This window comes from Parasteatoda tepidariorum, chromosome 1 (genome assembly GCF_982258835.1).
Source record: "Parasteatoda tepidariorum strain Cologne lab strain chromosome 1, Ptep-v5.0, whole genome shotgun sequence".
NCBI classification, from domain to species: Eukaryota; Metazoa; Arthropoda; class Arachnida; order Araneae; family Theridiidae; genus Parasteatoda; species Parasteatoda tepidariorum.
In genome coordinates, this window is record NC_141755.1 from 78,464,080 (window position 1) to 78,489,827 (window position 25,748).

Below are 25,748 nucleotides of genomic sequence, written 5' to 3' on the forward strand. Positions count from 1 at the left end.
AAAAACGAATAATCCATATCAACAAATTGTCCTATATTATGTTTTGATTATACTTATACGAATTCAATAACAATAGTTTTTTCATTGTTATTTACACTGGTTATCATAAATTAAGGAAAAATCACAAAAATAGCGATAACTCTTTCAAAAGTAAGCCAAACCGTGCAAAATTTGCATATGTTGTCCACTAAGAGTAGCTGAGTAAAATTGCAATATGCAAATTAGTGGCGCTGCACTCGGCTTACGTCATCTGCCTGGAGCATAAAAGTCCAAGTTTGAGAGAAAGCACACAAATTTTACTGTGATTGCGACATTGAAAATCTGAGATAGCCAATTCGTAATAATGACCTCTAGGCATCATTTGCCTGAAGAACTACGATGGAGAGCCATCGGGAGACTAGAGGCAGGGCAGAGTCAATCAGAAGTGGCCAGATGGCTAAATGTGAGTCCATCTGTGGTTCATAGACTTTGGAGGCAATTTCAAACCACAGATTCGGCATCTAGGAGGTTCAGTCAAGGACGGCCAACTGTTACGACCAGTGCCGATGACCGATATTTGACATTAAGTGCACGCAGGAATAGAACCGCTACTCCGACACATCTTAGATCCTCTCTTGCTGCAGCCACCGGAAGGTTGGTGTCAACGTCAACTGTGCGCAGAAGGCTCCACGAAGGTGGTCTGTATGCGAGACGACCAGCCATTTGCGTGCCGCTCACATCACGCCATAGGAGAGACCGTTTGCAGTGGGCCCGACAACATGTCCACTGGACGTCAGATCAATGGAGGCCTGTTCTCTTTACGGATGAGTCCAGGTTTAGTCTAGAAAGTGACAGTAGACGTTATTTGATATGGAGAGAACCTGGGACCCGTTATCATCCATCAAACATCCGTGAAAGAGATGCATACGGAAGAGGCAGTGTCTGTGTTTGGGGAGGCATATCCTTAGGAGGGCGCACATACCTCCATGTCTTTCCAAGGGGAACCGTGAATGCTCAGGTTTATCGAGACAGGTTTATCGAGACATATCCTTGATGCTTATGTGCGCCCATATGCCGGGGCAATTGGTGATTGCTTCCTGTTACAGGACGATAATGCAAGACCACACAGAGCTCGCATTGTTGATGATTATCTTCAACAGGAAACAATTACTCGCATGGAGTGGCCAGCTCGATCCCCGGACTTGAATCCTATCGAGCACGTTTGGGATGCTCTAGGGAGGCGTGTATCTGCCATCAATCCGCCCCCTCAGACCCTTGCCACGCTTGCAACTGCTTTACAAGAGCAATGGCTCTCACTTCCTATTGAACTGATAGACCGCATAATTGAAAGCATCACACATCGCTGTTTGTGCTGTATTGCTTCTAGAGGCAATCATATTGCATATTAAAGGTACTTTTTCTATTGCAAACCGATACTTCCAATTTGTTTATTTTATACATGTGCTAATTTCTATACTACTATTAATGTCTGATAATTTCTTTTTATGTTGTTTAATACCTTACTATGTGTTGTATATTGTGGGTAAGTTTCATAAAATTCCATGTGTAATTTCTTGAGTTATCGCGATTTTTGTGAATTTTCCTTAATTTATGGTAACCAGTGTATTAAAAAATGAGTATTAGTCATGCTGTTATGCTTTTTAAGCCTGATGCAAAAAAAAGCGTGCTCGAAGAGCAGAAAAAATTGTTGATGATAGTTATTAGGGGACCAGAAAGTAATATCGTTCTACGCAATAAATAATCGTTAGTTTTAAAAACCTATTCATTTTTTTTTCTATCCATTTAGATTCGGCATTGAAAGGTTGTTGCCTACGAGGGTGAATATATTATTGATTAAAAATAAAATCTGGATAACAAATATCAAATACGCCGAAACGACGTTAATTTCCGGTTCCAGTAATATTTAAGGCGTAACGTTTAAAAATGTGTAGTAGACGTCACGTCATACATTTTGCTTTTAAACAGCACAATTATTTTTTGCAAGTTTTTGATTGCATGTCATTTATTTCAATTTAATTCTTTTTTTTTACTTCCATAGCTTAAATTTTTTCGATTTTGCACTAGAACACATTTCAAAATTGATTAACTTAGTAGAAAGCGAAGCGAGCATAATTTGCAAAGCAAACCATATAAGATTGCATTTTTTTTTTCATTTTATTTTATAACCGTCATTGAACAGCCGAGACAATTTTGGACAGAATACAAGGGAACTCCTGGATCAAGTATTGGGAGAAATTTGCCTTCGTTGAGGACTTTTTGATGGAACTAACCAACATTTGCCTTACATGAAGACCCCAAGAACCTCCCACGATTAGACTGACGTCTAACCCATGATTCGTCTACCACTGAGGATATTTCACGTCAGAACTGTGATCGGTGTAAGTCGGGTGCAAATTCGTATCGACCAGCCATCGCTGGGATTCGAACCCGGTTCACCTCATTGAAAGGCGAACACTCTATCCCCTGAACCCCCACATCTCTTGTAAGATTAAATTGCAATATTCGAGGGTTGGAGAGCGTCAGCCAACAGAGGGTGGAGCTCACTATTTAGAATGAACTTTCTTTAGATTGTTGCGCAGACAAGTTATTCTTGTCTAAAATACACTTAATATATTTTTAAAACTTTTTTTCAATAAATTTGTGTAAATTTTTAATTAGAATTTCAGAGGGATGCAAGGGAAAATAAAACCTGGTAATTTGAATTCGCTTTCAAAACTCAGAAAAGGCCATAAAAATATCAGAAAAGTATTTTCATTCACCTATTATGTATGACAAATACATACCTGCCAACTTTTACGCATTTGGAGTAAAATTATATTTTTATATTTAAAGTGGTAGTAAAATGTCTGCTTTCTATATGTTCCTTGCATTTATAAACTTAATTTATAATCTTTTTGATCACCACTATTTTCAAAAAAATTAATCCTATATATTAATTTGCAATACAGTTTTGGTAGTCGGCATAAACTTTTTAAAATACTGTGTACGTTTTTGCCTAAAATTAGAATTTAAATTCCATTTTACCATCACTGGGGAAAATCATCCTCGAGCGGAATTAAAAGTTGACAGGTATGCAAATATTAAATTGGAAGTAAATATGTATTGCGTACGTGAATATGTAATAAGCGTAGGTAATTATAAAAGTATACAACAAAGAAGAATATTTGAATCAGTGTAATGTTAAAGACGGGAAATGTCATGGAAATAAATTTAGATGCATTTTTTCTGGAATTCATTTGCAATTATGTAACACGAATTTGGCACCCCTCTAAAGCTACGCCCGAGGACCCCTTTCTCCTTCTAGCTCCTTTTTTTAACAGGAAACTTGATCGCTGTAAGCTTTAGGTCATTCTTTAGCGGAATTTCGTGTTGCGACTACAACAACTTTCGAAACTATTCAACCTAAGTTGTAATTAATTCCGAAAAATTATCTATGAGATTCTTTCGACATTTGATGTCAAGATAACGTTTGTATCACAATTTTATTGCCGAATCTTTAAGAGCCATTTCATTATCAGTCGTATACTTTTTCACTAGACATAAGTCATTTTCGATTTTCTGAGGAAGATGATACTGAAATTTATTTTCATGGGCATGCATAAGATTAGCAAAAATAAGTGGTAAGTATAATTTATTTTTCGAAACTATTAACCATATTATAGTAAAGGATGCATGTAATTGAAGAAATATGTGCTAAATTCTTTTTTCGATTTAATTTATACACTGCAAATGTTTAGCCTGTAGTCAAGGTCATGCCTCACATAAGTAGAAGTTTAACACAGCCTATGGTTCCTAATGATATAAATGTATTCTTTAAATTCTTGCATTGTTTTTTGGCATCTGCGTTTAATCAATATTAACCTACCGAAAATTATAAGAACGGAATGTCCATATTTATTCAGTAATAACTAATGAATATTTTTGTACAAATTTTGTTTCATTTTATTCGTTGAAATACGTTCTATTGAACTTAGTGATGAAGTTTTAAATTTTAATTTTATAAATATTTTTAAAACTTTTTCGAAGTTTAACTCCTTTTTTCTCGCTCTCGTGAAAATGACGGGATGAGGTTTCACCCTCTATTTCTCTCTCCCGTGATATTTCCGGGCTGGAGTGTTTAGTAGTAACGCGCCAATAAGAATAAAACTAATTCATTTCTTTTGCCCGGAAAACATTTTATTCCTCATTTTACACACCAGATGGCAGTATCAGGATATTTTTAAGGTAATTGTAGATAGTTAGTTTATTTTAAACTAGATGTCAGCACTAATCAAATACATAATACAAATACAAAAGCCAAAAAAATAGCACTTTTATGACCGTTTTCTTGAAAATTAATCGATCGTTAAGGGGTTAAAGTTTAAGTTTAAAAGATGCTAACAACCTTTAAACTTCTAATTCGGTAAGTAAGTTCAATCGAACGCATTTCAGTGTGTTTTGTGTGTTTCAGTGTACGTGAAAAATTTAAACAAATATTGTTCAAAAATATTAATTGGTTTATAAATAAATGAGGAAACTCTGGTCAGATAATTCTTTGGTTAACAAAGAGGAAATAGATAATCTTTTTTTTTTGTCTGAAGGAGATGCTTAAAGAGCTTATTTCTATAGTACTGGAACCATTGCCAGTTTTAAACTGCAAAATGTATCGAAAAAACTAGTTTAGAAGTTAAATGTTAGTCGTGTAACAAAATGGCTGAAAAGAGAAGAAAAAAAATTTACATTTTTCTTTTATTTCGTGCATTATTTATTGTAATATGTTTAATAGTTTGAAAATATAAGCGTTTAAAATCCGATTATCTATTTCTGTAATGCAGATCATTTTATAGTTGCTTTACTGACTGCTGAAGCCTGTCATCAGTCACAGTCAATGATAAGAAACTCCTCCTAGCGTTTTTATGACACATTTTACATTTTGGGTATCGCAACTATTATTTAAAAATTAATAAACTTGCGGTACTAAAACCACCGATACATTAAACAAACCTGACACCTAACGTAAATCACACGAAACCGCTCCAACATCACCAACAATAATCACCACTTTATTTTTAAGCGTCGGAGTGGCCAGAGCCCGTCTTGGATCTGAGGCACTGAGATACAAAACGGGCTTTAATGCGTCGTAAACCATTCAATGTGAGGAAATACTGCGACGTCCTTAATAAGGCACTGATTTAAATCTCAATTTCATTGCTCTCATAATCAGCTAAGCTTGAGTTACACCAAAAAATGCCGCACCTTTTTGACGCACAACATTTGCATTGCTTTCAAAATGCCATTTTGCTGTTTTATAATATGGGGAGAGCCAATGTGATAAATAACCTTAATCTTTCAGCGAAGAAAACGTAATAATGGTAAATGCATTTTATAGAACTTTTGGCGAGATATTTTTTTTTGTCGTACCCTTCCTTTTATCATCCAGTAATCGCGTTGGCCCCAGCAAATTAGACTGTAACCATGAACTTGCTTTATGAAAGCCATAAAAGTGTATTGGCTGTCTGTGAGAGGGATTAAAGTTTTCACGCTTTGGGAGGTTGTTAATTTGAGCTTAAAAATCTCTAGGAGTTGAAATGCCCTGAAGAAACATTGTGGAAGTTTAGGTTTTCAGTTTAGGCGTGCGTTATTATTGATTTTATTATCTGGTTTCCCGCAATTCTAGGGTGGAATATTGTAATTAAAGTTTGACCATTTACAGACTAGCTGGAATTCTGTGACTAATGAATTGTGTTCTTGCAGAATTTCTCTCTAATTGAAATATTTCGACTACTTTAATTCATGCCGATGACTTTAGTCAAGTTTTAAAGGGATGCTAAAACTTACAAAGCAAAAAAGAAAAATTACAAAATTTGAGTTTGAAATTCTGTTGAAGCTTGAATTCTCTGATGGGGAAATTTTAAACCTTAGTTGAAATGTGGGTCTGCAGTTCAGGGGAATATTATTAGGGATTTTATTATCATGTTTAACGTAACTGGCTTCTGAGTGTGTGAGGGTGAACTATTTCAATTTAAGTTTTAAAAATTAACAGACAGGATGGAGGGTGATTTCACCTGGTATTTTATGTCGAATGACACTTCGAATCAAAATTTCTACCACGTTAGTTTGTGTCGATGATTTCAGAATATTTTTCATAGAATATGCAAACTAACAGATATATTACGCAATGTTTGTAACTAGCTTTCACGTGTGGGTGGAATAATGTAATTTAAGGTTTGACCATTAACTTGTGGGAAGTCTTTGTTTTCGACTATGTCAACCATCATCTACGAAAAGGTACCCCAACATAGAATCGAGGTATATACCATCTCTTATATACCAGTGAATTGGAATTATATTCTTGTAGTGGTAGATATACTACAGTACTCCCCTACCAGAATTATATATGTGATAGAATTCGAATAGAATAGGTATGATAGAATCGAAATATACTGTGATAGAATAGAAATATACTGTAGTGTATCTACCAATACAAACTGACTAGCTGGGATGCTCACATTTCAACTGGAATTCTTTGCCTGATGTCTATCTTTAATGGTAGGCAGAAATTAAGAGTCACAAAACTAATATGAAGAAAATAATTAAACCATTTTAAAACTAAGAAAATGAAACAAATTTGCTTTCTCTCTATATATTTCTATTACTTCGCAATCTTCGTCTTACTCTTCGATTAAAGATTCACATTGATATTTCTCTATATTTCTATTACTTCGCAATCTTTGTCTTACTCCTCGATTAAAGATTCACATTGATATTTCTTTATATTTCTACAACTTCGCAATCTTTGTTTTACTCTTCGATTAAGGATTGGCATTGATATTTCTTTATATTTCTACTACTTCGCAATCTTTGTCTTACTCTACGATTAAAGATTCACACTGATATTTCTTTATATTTCTACTACTTCGCAATCTTTGTTTTACTCTTCTGTTAAAGATTCACATTGATATTACTCTATATTTCTACCACTTCGCAATCTTCGTCTTACTCTTCGATTAAAGATTCACATTGATATTTCTCTATATTTCTACTACTTCGCAATCTTTGTTTTACTCTTCGATTAAAGATTCACATTGATATTTTCATATGTTTCCACTACTTCGCAATTTTTATTTTACTCTCCGATTAAAGATTGACATTGATATTTTCATACGTTTCCACTACTTAATGATCTTAATTTTACTCTTCGATTAAAGATTCGCATTGATATTTTCACATGTTTTACCCCCTTAGTGGTCTTTGCTTTATTTTTTTTTAAAGGTTCGCATTGATAATTTTATCTTAAAATATAATTTAGCCAGTGAGGACGTTTTCAACGCAAAAAAAAGTGGTTTAGAGTTAAATGTTGAAATCTTACATTCATTTGATCAAAAATTAAATGCTGCAGCTAGTTACAACTTAAGAAATGCCGTGAACTTGTCGCACGTCTAAAGTTCAGAAACACTGCATTTTGGTTCGTTTTATATAATTGCTTACAGCGTCTAAACTAAAAAAAAAGCTTTTTAAAACATTTTTAATATGGAAAAATTTTCATTTAAAGCGATATTGAAGTATCTAATTTTTATATTAAAATAAATGCTTGATAGCATTTTATGCAGTTGACATGATTTTGGCCCCCTGTAAGACAGTTGAAAATTAAATTCGCCAAGCGTCGATAGCGACTTTGCTATCTATCTCATTCTTGTTCCCTCTATCTATCTCATTCATTATTTAAAAACTAAGCCAGCAGAGAAAAATCTATATATATATTTCTCTTACACGGCGATAAAAGAAAGCCTTATTACAACTCCCCGAATGGCAAAGCTAGAAAATCGATCAATGATTGCCGCTAAAAATTTCACATGCCAAATGTAGCTGAGGTGGCTCAACATATAGCGCTTTTAAAAACGGAATTTAAGGTAACCAGAGAGAGCATGAGCATTCTCACCAAATGTGATCTCTTCCGAAATTCGCCTAATCAGCTGCGGCAATCTCATACTATTAAGCTTGGCATAAGTGAGTAGTCTTTGTCGATAGATCTCTATTTTAGTATTTTGTCGAAAGCGCTTTTTTTCACGAATTTATATATTACGAACTTATTTGACGATTTTTGATTTATATCACGAATTTATTTGTTTTATTATTGTTATTAGTTATTCATTGAAAAATGAGTCTCAGTCGTGCTGTTACGCTTTAAGATTTTATACTATAGCACATTTCTAATAGGTTTAACGAATTACATGTCATTTATTTGAATTCAAATTTATTTCAATGACTTAATATTTACTAAAAGGATGTAATTTTTTTTTTTTTTTAAAGTTGTTACATGGATTTGAATGATTGTTTTGAATTCTTAGAATTTTGTGCATTTGCAATGTACCTAAGTTAGTAGCGAGCGAAGCGAGCTTGGTTTGCGCAACAAACCATATAAGATTGCGTAGCAATTTTCGGGGGTTGGCGAACGTTAGCGAGCAGGGGGCGCAGCCCACTAGTATTTAAAATTTGATAAAAGATGGGATTTGGTGAGCAAAATTGAACAAACACTTCATCTCTAAAAAAAATTACTTTTCATAATTGTCTCTATGTTATTAAAATTTTAAAATCAAGTCAATAATTACAATGTATTTCTATACTATAAACTTTGCTTCATTATTTTCCCCATTTTTTTTAAATTTAAATCATTTGTTGAGGCATTATTATTTTTTTTGAATAGTAATTCAGAATATACCACCAATAAGAGAAAAATTAAGAAAATTTATATTAAAATAAATGGAAATTATAAGAAAAAGCATACTTATGGTGAATTATGGTTTTAAAATATTTTTAAGAGACGATTTTTTGAACTACCTATCTTAAGTTCTTTAAATAAATTTGACTTTCATTATAAGTCAACTAAAAGTTTCATACTCAAAATTGGGTTCCTTCAAAAACAAATTATTTGAAAAATATGCGAAAAATTCGTACTTTCTCTTAACAATACTGAGACGTAGTACCAATTATTTCATTATTTAAAAACTAAGCCGGAAACAGAAGGAGATTTTAAAAATTACTAAAAGATAGAAGAAATTAATTAAAAATCACGAATAAGACTCCCTTATTAAATAAGCAAATTTCACACTTTAGCGACTAAAGCTTAATGAAACTTTTCAGTTACGCCACTTTCAAGCGACTTAAGCGTTGTAATTATTTCCACGAGACCAGAAAAATTCAATACTTGGCTATCTCACTGAAAACGATTAAAAGGTGTTTTTCGCCATTTTTTTTTTCGGTAAAAAATTCTTCTCTTTTTCTCATTATCTGGAATAATTAGAAAGTTGGAGTTAATCTCTGGAAAGTTTGTTAATAAGAAATTCTCTTAGGAATGCGTAATTAGTATAGTACTCTTATATAACAATTTAAGGACAGGAGATGAGTTTACTTAGTTTATTCTTTGGTCATCATGGCTACGTGTATATTTATAGTCTTAAGTTTGAAAATGGCGTAAGATCATCTATTTTTAAATCAAGAATTTTTTTTAAAAAATATGTTAAATTATAATAATTAGCTTAGTTTTTGCACTTAAATAGATAGGCATTTATTTTATAACTATATTATAATTTAAGTGAAAAATTAAAACATAGTAAAAAAAAGCAACTTTTTTTTAAGGGACTTATGCCACTTTTAATATAACCATCCATATTCTCAGTTTCCTATGATAATAACGTCCAATATTTAATAATTTAGTTACATTGTTTTTAAGACACAGTGCTTAATGACTTGTTCAATATATTTTTATTGCTTGCTGTTTATGTTTACACGAAATCTTGAAAACAATTTAGTACATAAAGTTTGTCTTTTAAAGATTTACTTTAGAAATTTGTTTGGATTATTTTTTGTTTTGTTTAAAGTTATGCGCCAAAATAAGTTAAAAAAAGTTAGGTTGCCTACAAACAATATGCTTATAAAAATTTATAGGTTTATATAGAAAGTTTAAAAGATACTACAGTGTTCAAAAACTAATCATTAAGTAAATTTACATAAAAACTAGAAAGAAGAAAATAAAAAATATTGCGGTCGTAAATAAGAGTTTTTATTAAACTTCTGAAGCTAAATACAGTAGGAAACCGATTATCCGGAAAGGTCGGGACCATCACTATTCCGCATAACTGATTTTTCCGGTTTTCTGAATCGCTACAAAAGGCCGTTTTTTTTATAGTTAAACCCAACTAAAAAATAAAAAAAATTGGAAATAATCTTAAAAATAAGAAAAAACGATGAAGACACTAATGATGAAACACTAATGATTATTTCCAAAGTGATGGTAAGGTAAACATCTTTAAAACAAGAAAGAAAAATCGTAAAATCTTATGAGGAAAAAAAATTTTTTTAAAAAAACGGGGAGAAAATTTATTGAATTTCGTTCCGGTTTTTTGGTTTTCCGATTTTCTGATTTCCAGATAACGGGTTCTGTACTGTATTTGTTTAATTTGCTGATTAATAGGAAAACATTTTACTTGTCGTCCAGTTTTTATTTATTTATTAATTTGTTAAAAAAAAATTTATTCATAATTCAAGTTATATTATAAACTAGTATTTTGTCTCAGTGTGACGGCAGTTAGTGCTAAAGCGGTTGACAACTTTGATCAACCTAATAAAGTACTGAGGGAGTGCGATAAACAAAGTTCTCGATTTCACTTTGAAGTTCTAAGACTACCAAATCCTGGGAGCCCTACCCTCTACAGAGGATCAAAATTTTGCCATGTCTTAAGATCATCATCAGGAATGTTTCCCAGACCGACGCCTAACTAATTAAAAACCCAACGTTAGAATTAAAGAGCATTTCAAACGAGGACTTTAAAATTTGATTTAGAAACTTTTACAACAAAGTAAGGAAGTATAGTGCCCAAAATAGCACTCCGAATAACTTTTGAACTAATGATCGGATTTACATGCACTCTACGACTTCTTTAAAATTTGATGAATAAGACTATTATGAACTATGTAAGACAATCGTGCTCAAATGTTGTATTTTTTCTCTTTAAAATTGCATTCTATAAAATGAATGATGTAAAAATTTGTACACCTTAAAATTTAAAACAAAAGAAAAAATTATCAAATTAGATTGAAGGGAAATGATTAATGACCAAGTCAACCTTCATCTATCAAAAGGTACCTCTAGATAGAATCAAGTTAACATGTCTTATATACTAGTGAATTGGTATTCAATATTTATAGTGGTAGCTACACCAGAATACTCCCCTTCCAGACTTTTATCTGTGATAGAATTCGATGAACGGATACCACTAGTTAATTAATGCAATTTATTTATATTAATTTTGCTCATTATTATTTTTTCTTCATTTTTTTTTGTTTATAATATTTCTTTAATTATAGTGTGTATTCAATATTTATAGTGGTAGTTACACAAGATAAACGAATTTGATAATTGCGTTCAAAGCTCGTCCAATTCTCTAACAAAATGTTTTCGTGATATGTAGAAATACGCAAAAATAAATAGTTATTAAAGGGTCAGCTTTTCGACTGATCTCTTGATCAATTTATTGGGACAATATTTTCCAGTTTGGGTGTACTCCTCTTATTTTAGAAGTCAAGAATCTAAATCCGCCGAAAAAAAGTTATGCTTATTCAATGAAAATACTTTTTTGTATCTGATTTCTTTACTTAGAATGTCGTCTGAAGTAATTAATTAGCATATCTGAGGTCAGATCTCGAACCTTTAAAAGTAAGTCCTTACGCGTGACAATGCGATCATTAGGTCAAAAATTATTTAGAATGTTTGTTCTTTTTATTGAGCCGGTATAGCGTGGTTTTCAGGGTACGGCACTGGACTCACATTCGTGTAGGCTCCTCGTGTAGCAAAGGGTGACTGATGCACTTTAAATCAGTCGGGTCACAAAGTCCTCCACGCTTCAATAACAAATCAATACCTCTGTGGGTACTGAATTGGAAATTGGTGGTTCTCTGGTTCAGGACAAAATTACGATCTGTGGACGAATGAATGGATGCATGAATGGGTCCACTCTGTAAACGGATGTGACGTATGGGTGTGACAGAAGTTTAATTCTTGGCGGCGCCACTGGAAAACAACAATCACACAACAACAATCCCCTCTGTCTTAATGGCCGACGACAGCAACAAAACAACTCTTTATATTGCAACCTTTACAGCAAGGCAGGTGAAGTTAATTTGATTACATGATAAATTAAAATTTTCAGAAGTTATCAGATGAGTTCTGAAAATTAATAGACGCTCCTTTCATAAATGACGCCAGGTGTCTAAGGACGGTAGCCCTTCGCGCTGTCGTGCCACAGGTCCCTGTACTACTACTTTAAATTTATCTATACCATTCTCAGATGTAAAAGTACATATTAAAAAGTATATAAAATCTTTATGGCAGCAGCAGTGGGATAACCAAGTGAATAATAAGTTGCACGCTCATAAGTCAAATTTGTAACCCTTCCCTGTGTTGCGACTACGTAGTGCAGATATTAAGCTTACCCGTCTGCGAATCGGACACACCAGACTGACCCATCTACATTTGTTATTTGGTGAACCACCTCCTCAATGTAACACTTGTGATGTTTTACTTTCGATTCACCATATTTTAATCACTTGCCCGTATTTTAACAGACATCGTCTTGCCTTTTTTGGCAGTTCTATTTTATCTATGGGAGATTTGTTAGGTGACTCCCATCATCCGAACATTTTTGCATTTTTACGAGCTATTGGCATTTTAAATTGTATATAGGTTTATTCTGTTCATGAATTTATTCATTTTTAGAAGGATATTCTTACTTTTATACTATTTTACTGTGTTTTAACTTTAACGTGATTTTATTCCAATATTACCGTTGATTGTTTGTATATGATTTTATCAATTTTTAATTATATTTAGAAAAATAAGTATGCACTTCAATTTTGACATGTATAAACATATTGTTTGGCGCAGCATGTCCACATTTGGATTTTGTGCCATTAAACTTTACATTCAATCAATCAAGCCACAGGTCACTGGTTCGATCCTCGGGCCGGGCAAGGTTGACTCAGCCTTTCATCCCTTCAGTGGGTCGATAAATGAGTACCAAGCATGCTTGGGAACTAAACACTGGGGGTTCTGCGTTCGGCTGACCACCTGACTGGAACATCTGCTCCTGCACCCCAGAGCCCAAGGTCAAGAAAACTGAGATTGGCACGGTAGGCCTTGGCCCTCTATGGGCTGTCGCCCAGCTGAGTTTAGTTCAGTTCCTTTTATAAATTTCTTAGTGTAAAACTGTTTAGTATCATATGTAATAATAATTTTTTCTTATATTAGAATATTCAATAATAATTCTTTTATTATATAATAAGATTAAATAATAATTCTTTTCTGCAAATTGTTGCTGACTTTCTAGCTGGTTATTATGCCTCCTTATTAGTCTTCAAGAATCTGTTATTACTTTCGTAAATAAAACTTTTTACTACCTGTAATTGAGATTAAGAAAAGAATTAATTAAAAAAAGAATTAAGAAAAAATTAAGAAAAGAAATTTAAAAAGCGTTTTTACTAAAATGAAAATAGTGTTTGCATCATTTCAAAATAATGCTACCCTACTTAGAAGTTAGTTTCGTCTCAACTCATGAATCAAAAATGATCCGATCAATTCGAAAGTGAAATTCTGTCTCGAAATAAAATCTTATTACGTTCGAATACTTCCCTCCCTTCGCAAACTTTACCGAACAATGGAATTTTAAATTTGAAATGTAATATAAGCTGAACACAGTGCTGGTATTTCTCAAATTGTGCGCATCTTTATGCACTCCAGTACGGTAAACGAAAATAGAACTTCCAGAGGATTTGTAGTCATATCTAATGACATATCGTTTGCACAAGTTGAAAAGTTGACAGTAATTGGATGAATACTTCTCTAATCGATATGCATAGTTTCCGTACCATTATTTAAACGTTTAAAGGGATGGTTGAAATTCGACAAATCTTTAAATTGTTTTATATCGATTCATTGTTAGGCTTGATTATTTATTTATTTTTTTTTTTTTTACCCTTACGTTCCATTGTGATTATCATTGATTCTCCTTGAAGTTTATAATTCAAAATATCTGAAAAAGAAATCAATTGCTAAAGCTTTTTTTTTTTTTACACAAAAAAATTTTTTGGAAACGATCAAATATCTATCCAGAAATATACATCAGATCGAAAAAGTAAAAGCAGTCACATTCACTATTTTTTAAAAGCTGTTCAATGAAATCAAACTTGATATTCCTCCCACCCCCTGAGGGCAGGGTGGGTGGCAACTTTGAAATCTTAAATCAAACTATTTTTACACCCAGTACATATTTTAGCTAAATATCTTTTTAGAAAATAAAACTCATTTTGCAAAAAAATTAACGTTATTTTATTTTAAAAAATGAAATCTTTTTAGCTGTATTTCGAGAAACAAATTAGGAAACTGTGGAAACGTATGATATCAAAACGTTAAATATTTTTTGAACCTCTTTATTTCTACTTTCTTTTATACTTTTTGTGTTTAAAATAAAATTTCTTACAAAATAAGATAAAAAAATTTCGTATCTGTCAACACTGCAGAACATAATGTCAATTAATAAACTAAACATACATTTTCAATGTATAAATTTTTTTTGGGGGTTTGAATAATAGCTATACGCAAACACTTTTTTTTTAAATTTTTGTTAATTGTTCTGATTTTAGAGCAGTTAATGTTTTAATTTCTTCGTTACAAAGATATGCACAAAAAATAACAAGCGAATAACATGAACTTGAAGTCCTTTCGTACTGTTATTTTTATTAAAATAAATGCAGCCAAGTTTTAAAATTTTACTGTCCACAACTTTAATTGTCGTCGGCAGACATTAACACTTACCAGGTGTCCTAAAAATGAAAACTGGCGAATGAATAATGCATGCTTAGGAAACCAATTTTAATCCCATCAAATGATTAGCTACAGTTTAAAATGCCCTCTATTGACGAACGTTGCAACTACTGTAGGGAACCGATTATCCGGAACGGTCGAAACCATCGCTATTTCGGATAACTGATTTTTCCGGTTTTCTGAATCACTACAAAAAGCCGTTTTCTTTATTGTTAAACCCAACTAAAAAAAAAAAATTTGGAAATAATCTTAAAGATAAGAAGAAACGATGAAGACACTAATGCTTATTTCCAAAATGATGGTAAGGTAAACATCTTTAAAAAAAGAAAGAAAAATCGTAAAATCTTAAGAGGAAAAAAAAAATTTTTTTAAATGGCGAGAAAATTTTTCGAATTTGGTTCCGGTTTTTTGGTTTTCCGGTTTTCTGATTTCCGGATAACGGGTTCTGTACTGTAATTCTGAAACTTAGTGAAAAATAAAAAATGGTTTCTTAAGAAGAATGCGGTAAATCGTACACATCTGTCTTTTTCCGCTTTTTTTAGTCAAATTTGTGGACTCTTGGTGCTTAAATTTAAATCTGGTAAATAAAATAGTTTCATTTTATATTAGCTCTCAGTATTTTCCTCGGTAAATATATTTTCGGGCATTTTAATAAAAGGAAAGTTAAATCATCTACGAATATTTACTTTTTATACACAAAATGCTTTATAGTAAATAAAAATTTAAAAAATATATATATTAAGCAAAGCCTTCGGGTGAAAAACCATAATCATCAACATAGTTACTTTAAATTACTTCTTAACTCTGAAATAAATAACTTAAACTCAAATGGAAAGTATACAATATTCATCGTGAAATCCGATAATAAAACTTAACGCGTTCAGCGCTTATTAGAGTTTTCGAAGAGTTCTGATAAACTGCTTGTAATATCCTTAGAAGAAGAAAAAACTGCGTTAATGTTTCAAGATATTTTTCGAAACTCTTCAATATTTAAAATGAAAATACATTCTACTTGGTGCATTGCTATTCTAGTAGATTATAAAAGTCATTTAGAAAAATCTTGTTTCGCGAAATATTATGAACTTGAGGAAAATGTAATTTAAAGTTAAAGGGTTTTAATATTTTGGTTTAAAAATGATACATTTATTCATAGGAACCACGAAAAATAACTGTAATTAGAGTTTCATTAATTGGAGATCCTCTTAGTGATACAGTTATTTATTTAGTCATTGATTCAATTAATTATTTATAATTTCAGAAAGTGAATGATTTAATTAGTGATTTTTCAATTAAATTGGCAACTTGACGTTCCTGTTGTTGACTTATTCTGTCAAATTAAAATTTAGTAATTCATTTTGTTATTTAATTTAATAATTCAGAAGACGCAGTAATTCATTCCGTCTCAGTTGTAAACTCTAGTGATTTAATAATTGATATAATAAATTAATTTAATTATTTACGTATTTAATAATTCAGTTATTAGTTTCCTGTTTCCTAAGAAAAAGTTTAAGATCAAAATTTCACAAAATATGATGAAATATATCTTGATATCTCTTCTAAGGGAACATTACAAAGTTCGGTAACTTTTGCCGTAGGCTTTGGTAATGATTTCAATAATATTACAAGTAAGATATGATTTTAAAATCATGCTGCATGGTTGTAAATTTAGTAAAATTAGATAACTTCACCAAAAAATTCGATAATTTTAACTGTTCAAACATAATTTAAAATATTGCAGAAATGTTCAATTTAATGACTTCTATTTTTACTTAATAAATGCATGTAACTTTGTAACGCAAGTGACTTTCAAACTACAGAAATGCTTAGTTGTTAACATTAATGATACTTAATGACGATCCATTCTGACGTCATGTGAATGATCCCAGCTCCCCCTTGCCACATTTAAATGAAAGTATTACTTGATACAGTAGAATTGAACAGTTGACACTCTAATATATATTATGCAGTATATATCTCTGCCATATTTTTACTTATCTCTGTAAGATTATATTTGTAGCATGAAAAAGTGATAATTCTTTGCAATTTGTTGTTTTAAAGTAGAGATTTTATGCTTTATTTCAATAAAAGTTATTGACTTGGGATTTGATAACGTGATTTATATTTATTGTTTTGAATTTTTTTTCGTACTGCGCATTTATGTAAAAACATAACATTTTCTAGTCAATACCACATCATTTATTTTATATTTTTGTTCTGTTGTGCACAAAAAGTGTTTCTTTTATATTTTTACTTACTTCTATATATTTTATTCTGTCAAAAAATAGATTTCGTTATAAACAGAGAAAAGAAGAAAAAATTTACATTTATAAAACTTTCGGCTGCTTATTCTTCCCCTAGTTTAAAAAGAATTAATAGTGCATGTCATCCATGTTAATACATATTATATTCAAAATTGAAATAAATATAAGGACCAGAAAAACTATGAAAATTTAAAATATTTAAAATAAATCGTAATTATGTAATCATAATATGTATATCAGTTTTCAAAAAAACACGGCATCCTTAAAAAATTAACATTGAAGCATTTCACATACCTGAAAATAATATCCAAACGATTACAAAGAACTTAATAAATTCAATTAAAAATATTAAAAGAGAACAATAAACTCATTTGTTTAACTAGTAATTAAGTATTTTGTAATAGCTTGACGTTAAAAACGTAATGGCCAGAGTGTTGCTACTATAGCGCGCAAAATAACCAAATCAGTAACTTAATTGTGACGCACCAATCTTTCCTAAATGTTTAAAACTGAAGCATGGAGGTAGAGGGTTCGAATCTTGCCACTATTTCTTTATTTTTATAGTTACACGTGCAGGCTTTGTTCTTATTTTACAGGGCGGACCCATTCACACATTCATCCACAGAGCGTAATTTTGACCTAAATCAGAGAATGATCGATCTCCTATCCAGTACCCCCAGAGTTATTGATTTGTTATGGGAACATGGAGGGCTTTGCGACTCGACAGATTCAACGTGCATCAGTCACCATTTACTACACGGGGAGTCTTTGTCCGACGGGGTTCGAACCCACGAACTTTCGGACATTGGTCCAGCGCCCTACCGACCAGGCTATCCCGGCCTAAAAACGTTTGTAAAGTTGAAAAACAGATAGCATAAAATAAAGGACATCATAAAGATACAACCATAACTAGGAGAATTACGGAGGGACTCAAATCCGCTACCAGTAGATCTATCTTTGTAATGTCCTTCTCTAACTTTGACTTTCTATTCTGCAACTTGACTAGGGCTTATATGCCGTACTCTGTATTGAGAACACTAGCCTAAGTAGAGATGTGTAACAATAAATAAATAAATTTAGGCTCCTCCCTGGCCGAGCGATTTCACCGCCAAACGCTTTGTGAAGCTTGGTGGTGGCGGGTTCGAAACCCGTCGTAACCCTGGATGTATTCTTCGTGATGGCCTTCTCTGAATTAATATAATCCTTCTACTAATTATTTCTACTCGACAAAGGTTTATAAGTTTAAATTGAGCACACAAGACTGCAAATGTATGTAACTTCAATAAAACAATAAATAAGTTTAACGAACATATGCATGTCAGTTGTTGTTGTATTTGTAGTTAATTTACGTCGCTCTAGAGCTGCTCAATGGGCTATTGGCGACTGTCTGGGAAACATCCCTGAGGATGATTCGACGACAAGCCATCACAATTTTGATCCTCTGCAGAGGGGATGGCACCCCCGCCTCGTTAGCCCAACGACCTGCACGCGAAGTCGAGCACTTTACGGTAGAACAGTTTAACGAGTACCAATACCGCACACCCTATGTCCCTACGCAGACTGATCCACGTGGTCACCCACCCGCACACTGACCGCAGTCAATGATGCTGATCTGTTGGGAACCGTGTCTTAAGGATCAGTCCACTGCGGGAATATGCATGTCCGTATGCGAAATACAATGAGTGGGTCGTGAACTCATGTCAAATTGCTACAAGCGACTTCAGATTCTTATTTGAAGGGTCAGGATTCTGTCCAACTGAAGAATAGATCGTAAAAATTTGAGAAAAGAATTTATCTAGTAAATCATTCAATAAATCTCCAGATTTTAATCACAAGTGAGTGTTAATGAATAAGTAAGTGATTTAGTTACTTCATTATTTAATTTTCTTTTAATTTGTTTATGATTGACTTAGTTACTTAATAGTTTAATCAAATACTTAAGATTATCAGAGATATTCCATTATTGATTTAGTTAGTAAGCTATTAAGTTAATGAGCTTGTTAGTTAGTTAGTTAGTTAGTTAGTTATTGAGTTGGTAGCACGTACGCTACTCAGACAAAAACTTGCTAACTGATTAAATGCAATCCCTTTAGAACAGATAGTTATAAAGTGATTATTGTTTATTATGATAGGTATCTAAATTATAGTGCTGTAAAAAGTAGGGTTATGAAAATACCGAAGTGAGCCGTTTCCAATTTAAAAACCAACTTTAAAAAAAATCGCATTTTTTCCATCATTTGAACGAATACTAAATATTTTGTTTCCATTATTTTTTTTTACTATTTTTACTATTTTTTTTATTTACTATTTTATTAAACGATAAAAATCGAAACCTTAAAAATCGATATTTTTTGTTAAAACAGAGGACATTTTGGTAACAATATATGTAATTATTATAATTTTAAACAACATTGGGTTAATGTAATAATTGAAAAAGAAAGATAGAAACGAAATAAAATTTGAAAAATAATCAACTATACTTGAAAAAGAAATTAAAACCTAGGAATGCAGAAGCGATAAGAAAAAATAATAGGGGTGTAATTTTACACATTATAGACAGATAAATCATTATAACATTTCCAATTAGCAACGATTTTTATCTTCCTTGAAATAAGTTTTTTAAAATTTTTAAAAATATCTCTATAAAGGTTAAAATTTAAATCTGGTTAATCAGGTTAAAATTTAAATCTCTCCTCTACGATTTTTTTAAAACTTTTTTACGTCAACTCAAGCACGAGTTTATAATATCTCAAAAGAGAGAGAAGTAAATTTTCCCTCAAGGATGAATAAATAGCCATTGCTTAAAGCAAAAAAAGGGAGACTAATTGCCTAAAATTCACAAAAAATTGCGACAACTTTAGAGAAAATTTATAAAATTTAAATCTGGTAACATCTACTTTCCTCTCCGATTTTTTTTTCACAACTTTTTTACGTCAACTCAAGCGCGAGTTTATAAACTCTCAAGAGAGAGAGAGAGAGAGAGAAATAAATTTTCCTTAGAATAAAATAGCCATTGTTTAAAGCAAAAAAAGGGAGAATAATTCCCAAAAATTCATTAAAAACTGCGACAACTTTTGAGAAAATTGGAACTTCGAAAAAAAAAAACTCGTTAAGCTTAAAATAAAAATGGCCTTTTAATCACGTCAAATTCCAACTCTTATCTCATATCTGCATTTGTTAACTTATTTCTTTATCTTATATCTGCATTTTTGTGCTTGCACAGCGTTCTGCATGCTATTTTTTACTACAAATTTATCAGTTACTAGTTCTCGAACTAATTATTGAATATTAGATTTTTTTTTGTTCCATTGTACTCTCAGTATATTTTTCTACGGTCCTTCGTAATTTCAAATTTCTAAGTTTCATTGTTTTTGTGTAGCAAAACGAAATGAGTTGAATACCATAAACAGTGCTGCTCTTACGTTTTAAAGATAAAATTTATTTTCCGATTAAAAAGGGGTTTCTAAGGCTATAAAAAGAATAATAGCAATGTAAACGAACAGACTCATTATTACTTATTCTCCCTCCTAGTTTTTCGTGCTTAACTAATTCATAACTAATTTCAAAATTCAATTGTTTCCTAAAAATTTTTTATTCATTCTAAAGACTAACAGTTGTTGATTTCAAATACTTCCAAGATTTTAATCGCTAATTATGTACAAAACTCGAAAGAAATTATTGATAAATATTATTGCTAAAAAACAATTTTTGCTTTTACTTGTTTAAGTAGTCAACTGAACTTTAAATTATTAAAACTGAAAATAGGAAAAAAAGTAAAATGTGGTTAGAAATGTCGGGTATGTAGTTTGACTTTAAACTTGTGAAAAGTTCAAGCATAAATTTTAGCAAAACTTCGCTTATTCTTTCTTTTTAAAGCAGTTTCACTGGAAGTTGAGTCAAAACAATGAATCATGTGTTGGCAGTTTTCTTATCAACCAGTGAAGAAACGAATGATTTATTTACAGTAATATTTTGTTTTGTGGCAGTAACTCATGGAAATTTGAAACATTTCTCAATGATAAGCATTTTGCTCTTAATGGTGGGTTAAATTAATTTTTATTATTTCGCTATTAACATTACTTACAAGGCAAATATAATAGTAATGATAGGCTAAACTTAAAAAAATATAAAAACTAAATTTATTGCATAAATATTATTGCTATAAAATATAGTTTTTGCTTTTATTTGTGCAAGTAGTCTACTAAATTTTAAATTAATGAAATTGAAAATGGGAAAATATAAAACGTGGTTAGAAATGTCTGGAATGTAGTTTGACTTTTTACTAGTGAAAAGATCAAACATAAATTTTAGTAAAATGTCACTTTCTCTTTCTTTTTAAAACAGTTTCACGAGAACTTGGGTCAAAACAATGAGTCATGGGTAGGTAGTTTTCTTATCAACTGGTGAAGAAAATAATGATTTATTTACAGTAATATTTTGTTTTTGGCTGTAACTCATGGAAATCTAAAGCATTTCTCAGTAATAAAAACTTTGCTCTTAAGGGTGGGTAATCATAATTTTTCTTATTTTGTTATTAACTTACATTACAATGCAAATTCAACAATAATACTATGAACTTATAAAAATATCGGAATTAGGTTTACTGCATAAATTATTCATTAAAATCTAGATTAACGTTTTGCAACATGGAGAAAATTTTATATCTTAATTTATGCGTTTGAACTTATTCAAATGCTTCTCATAATAGGCCTTTTCTTTAATTTTAAAATAGCTTTTTTCGTAATTGTGTTTTAAAACTAGGTCAGCCTCTGATTTTCGTAAAAATTTAACATTGAGAATAAATTTAAGTACGTTTCTTTAATAGTTGTTTTCCCTGGCAAGTAATAATTCAAATGAAAAAAATTTTTCTTACGTGTGCTATTTTTTTTTCATAAAAATACTTCTAGTTTTTGAGTTACAAAACTGTATATTTATTAATAGTTTCGAAAATAGATGGATCTTTTTATTCCTCAACAATTAATTCAAGAAGATTAACGTTTTTTAACTGTTTTCGGAAAGAGCTTCCACTCTTTTATTGTATTTTTTTAAATGGTACAAAGAAATGAAATATAAACTTCAAAAATACATTTTGTACTACGGTGAACAGCCGACCTGATTCTGAGTTTACGACTATAAATGTTCAACACCGTAGCCTCGCAATTTTGAATACAACCCAAGAAGACAAGCGAACTTCTGTATCAAGCATTGGGACGAACTATACTTCATGGAGAACTTTGTAATGGAACTAACCCGCATTTGCGATACATGGAGTGGAAAATCACGATTACCTCCCATGGTCAGCCCAATGACAAGACTAACCAATGATCCGTCTGACACTGAGGATATTTTGCGTCAGCACTGTGGTAGATGTGAGCCGAGAGTAGAATTCGTACCGACCAGCCATCGACGGGATCGATCCCCGGTTCTGGTGTCTGAAGAGGTATTCCACAAAGTTGAGGAGCCAATGGTTGAATAATTCTACTCCGAATTCAAAATTCATTGCTGGGATTCGAACTTGAGGAACATTTCCGGGCAAGGGTCCCTGTGCACTTTTAATCCTAAAGATATACCCTAAAGCCATTAAAAGTTTGTCACAACAGTTGTACGACCCCTTTGTTATATATATATATATATATAAAATCTGTAGCAGCAAGAGCAGATCTAATTTCAGATTTGAAATTCCCAAATTCCCTCACTCGAATTAGACAAGATTAAATATTTGTATAATAAACAAAAAATATATGTTGTAATTACCTGCAAATCATGACAATTCTAAGCCTAGAGTAATTGAAAACAATGTAAAATGGCTTAGTCCAACACGGAAAGGTAAATAGTTTTGATAAAAATCGTACCATGAATTACGTGCAGCTCTAAAGTTGGTCCCCAAAATAGAAACAATACAAGAAACCTTAGATGTGTTACTGGAAGTTGAACAAATTCTAAATAATAGAAAATAGTAGAGCATTTTTAGAAAATGTCTTTTCTTATTTAACTTCTGATTTGGTGTTATTCAATGTTTTTGTTCCAACGCAAATGATTTTCTGGACATATATTTATGTCTCCTCTGTCCAAAAAGTAATAGCGAAAATCTCATTTTTCGCCGCGTTTGTTTTTTTATTGCTGGACACGAAAAAAAACAAGTAGTATAATAATAAAAAAAAAATTCATGTCAATTCCTACTTATGCCAACAAAGAAAAATTTCACATTAGTTACTCTCGATTAAATAATTACAAAATTTTCCCCCATATGAAACTAAAATTAATTGATTAAATTTAATTAATGCATTAATATTTGAAAAAACTGTATTAACGTCAAGTGTCATCCACTACAAGTTTAAAAAAAATAGTGCGTGGAGTCCCTCCGCGCGGAAGAAGTTAAACTTCGCAACCTGCGATGTTAATTGTAGAAGAATCAGCAGTCGTAGAAGGATCACTAGTTCTATTCAACGACTCTTTTTCCTGCTCCGTTCGCTTCCGTGCTCTGTAATCACGGTAATATTGTGCATTTTTCCCTCGTGGACCTTTTGAACCAGTGGAAGTGCTTGTGGTTGCCTCATCGTCTCGCTCTGGAAAATGTATTTGCATTAATAATGTATGTGAATGCGTCATAATGCAATTTCAGAAGAGAAAACCTAACAATCAATTGATATTCACAAGAGACGTACCTTGACATAACCTTAAATCCGTCGCATTGTCCGTGGGATTGTTTTCACTCATTTTTTACAATTGTTATCCACTAAATTTGAAAATAAAAAATATTACCCTATTAAATTATATGTGTATCAAAACAAACTAAAAAAAATATTTATAGAAAAACAATACTTTTATTATTTTTATGCTAGTGAGAACCAAAACAATATGGAAATGAATGAGGGAAAACTGGATCCTACCACGTGATTTCCCGGCCAATAAAAATGTAGCGTTAAACGTTTAACGCAACTTTGTTGGAAGTCGCATAAGAAGTACAACTTCAAAAAATGTAGTTGAAATTGAATGGATGAATAAAAATTATTTTTTTAACGATTGAAAATTTTAACAAGATATATAAATATATATAGTGAATATAAATATATAATATATATATGTGTGCAAATAGTAGGAATTGGGAGAGAAAAAAGGGGCGTGGTATCAGGTAACTACAAAAGTATAAATTTGATGACGTGGACCACACGTGCTACCACGTACTGTTCTTTATGGAATTGGCGATCGCAACGAACTATAGGGGGCGTTGTTGTATGAGACGCATACCTGCGATTTCTATATGAACCGTCATTCAGTTACTCTGGAGACGTCGTTAATGTAGGGTGTAGCATTGCAACGTTCCTTCTTTAATGTGGCTTATTAAATGTAGAAAAAAAAAATGCTTGATATTCTTTCTTATGCAAACGAAAACAAAATGGTATCTCTTTTTATTAGAGAAGGAATATCCAAAACACATCGGAAAAATATTTGTACATTAACAGAAAAAAATGTGTATATTCTTATAAGATATAAAACCTAATGCCCGAGAAATAGTTTTACTAAATTTAATGAAATAACATGAAAGGCCCATTTAAACTTCACATTCTATAGTTTTATGAATCATATTACTTCAAAAATTAAAATGAACAAAAAGTATACATAAGCCTCATAATTTTATGAAATTTAATTTTGTAAACAAAGTGTTTTGACAACAATTTTTATCAAAAAATTTCAAGTTTCAATAAAAATCATTATTTAGAAACTAAGAAACGTAAAATAAAGAATGCTGACGAAACAAAAACAAAAAAAAACAATTCTTTTTTGTCGCCATTTTTAGTGCTACAAAAATTCGTCTTTGGGATTTGCCAAAAACAAAACAAGATGCAATTTTATTTTTTCAGGAGGGAAATATTTTACCGAAAAAACGAAAATGTACCAATTCCCACAACATAAAACTTTATCTTGGTAAACGTACGTTTTGGAAATGTTATTTCATTTGGAATCTTATTTATCAGAGTTCATATGGCGATATGATTGTTTTGAATCTATGCTAAACTCTATATCGGCTCATTTTCCACCGAAATCCGATTGACTATTTTGATTTTAAATAAAGTGTTTTATTTTATGAACTGTCGCAAAAATTTTAAGTGTAGATTGGCGGCACTTAAAAACCGCCAAATCTGTAGCGGCGGTGGCGTTAATACGTAAGTACCGAATTTTTATTCCATACTTTTCTGAATCATATTACTTCAAACATTGGAATATACAAGAAGTATACATAAACACATAATGTTATACCATTTAATTTTTCAAAAAAAGTATTTTGAGAACAATTTTTATCAAAAAATTATAAACTAAAAAACGGAAAATAAAGAATTCTTAGGATAAAAAAAACGATTTTAAGAATTCTTTACATTGAAATAAAAACTTTCATATCGTTTCTTTTTTTATTATTCTTATAGTTCTTAATCAGACGTAAAAAACCATTCTGTAGAGAACCATCATCAAATGAAAAAAAAAATATTTACAAGCAAATTTTTTATTGTAAAAATCATTGCACATACCTGATTTATTATTCCCGGAGAATTCCACAATGATAAGTTCCTTGTTTGAAAACTTTATTCTCAAATAATAGATACATAGTTTATCCCTTCATTACTTTTAGATAACAT

The 25,748-nt window shown here is 31.4% G+C and overlaps 1 long non-coding RNA gene across 3 annotated transcripts in view; it reads left to right on the forward strand.

Moving 5' to 3' along the window:
- The window catches only part of LOC110282269 (uncharacterized), a 137,720-nt gene that overhangs the window by 46,411 nt on the left and 65,561 nt on the right, over window positions 1-25,748 (forward strand). The window contains exon 1 of one of the 3 annotated variants that reach the window (XR_011636564.2): window positions 18,779-18,968. The exons of the other annotated variants lie outside the window; for them this stretch is intronic. This is a non-coding gene — a long non-coding RNA (uncharacterized LOC110282269). Of the gene's footprint in view, window positions 1-18,778; window positions 18,969-25,748 lie in introns of those variants that run through there. 3 annotated transcript variants of the gene reach the window in all.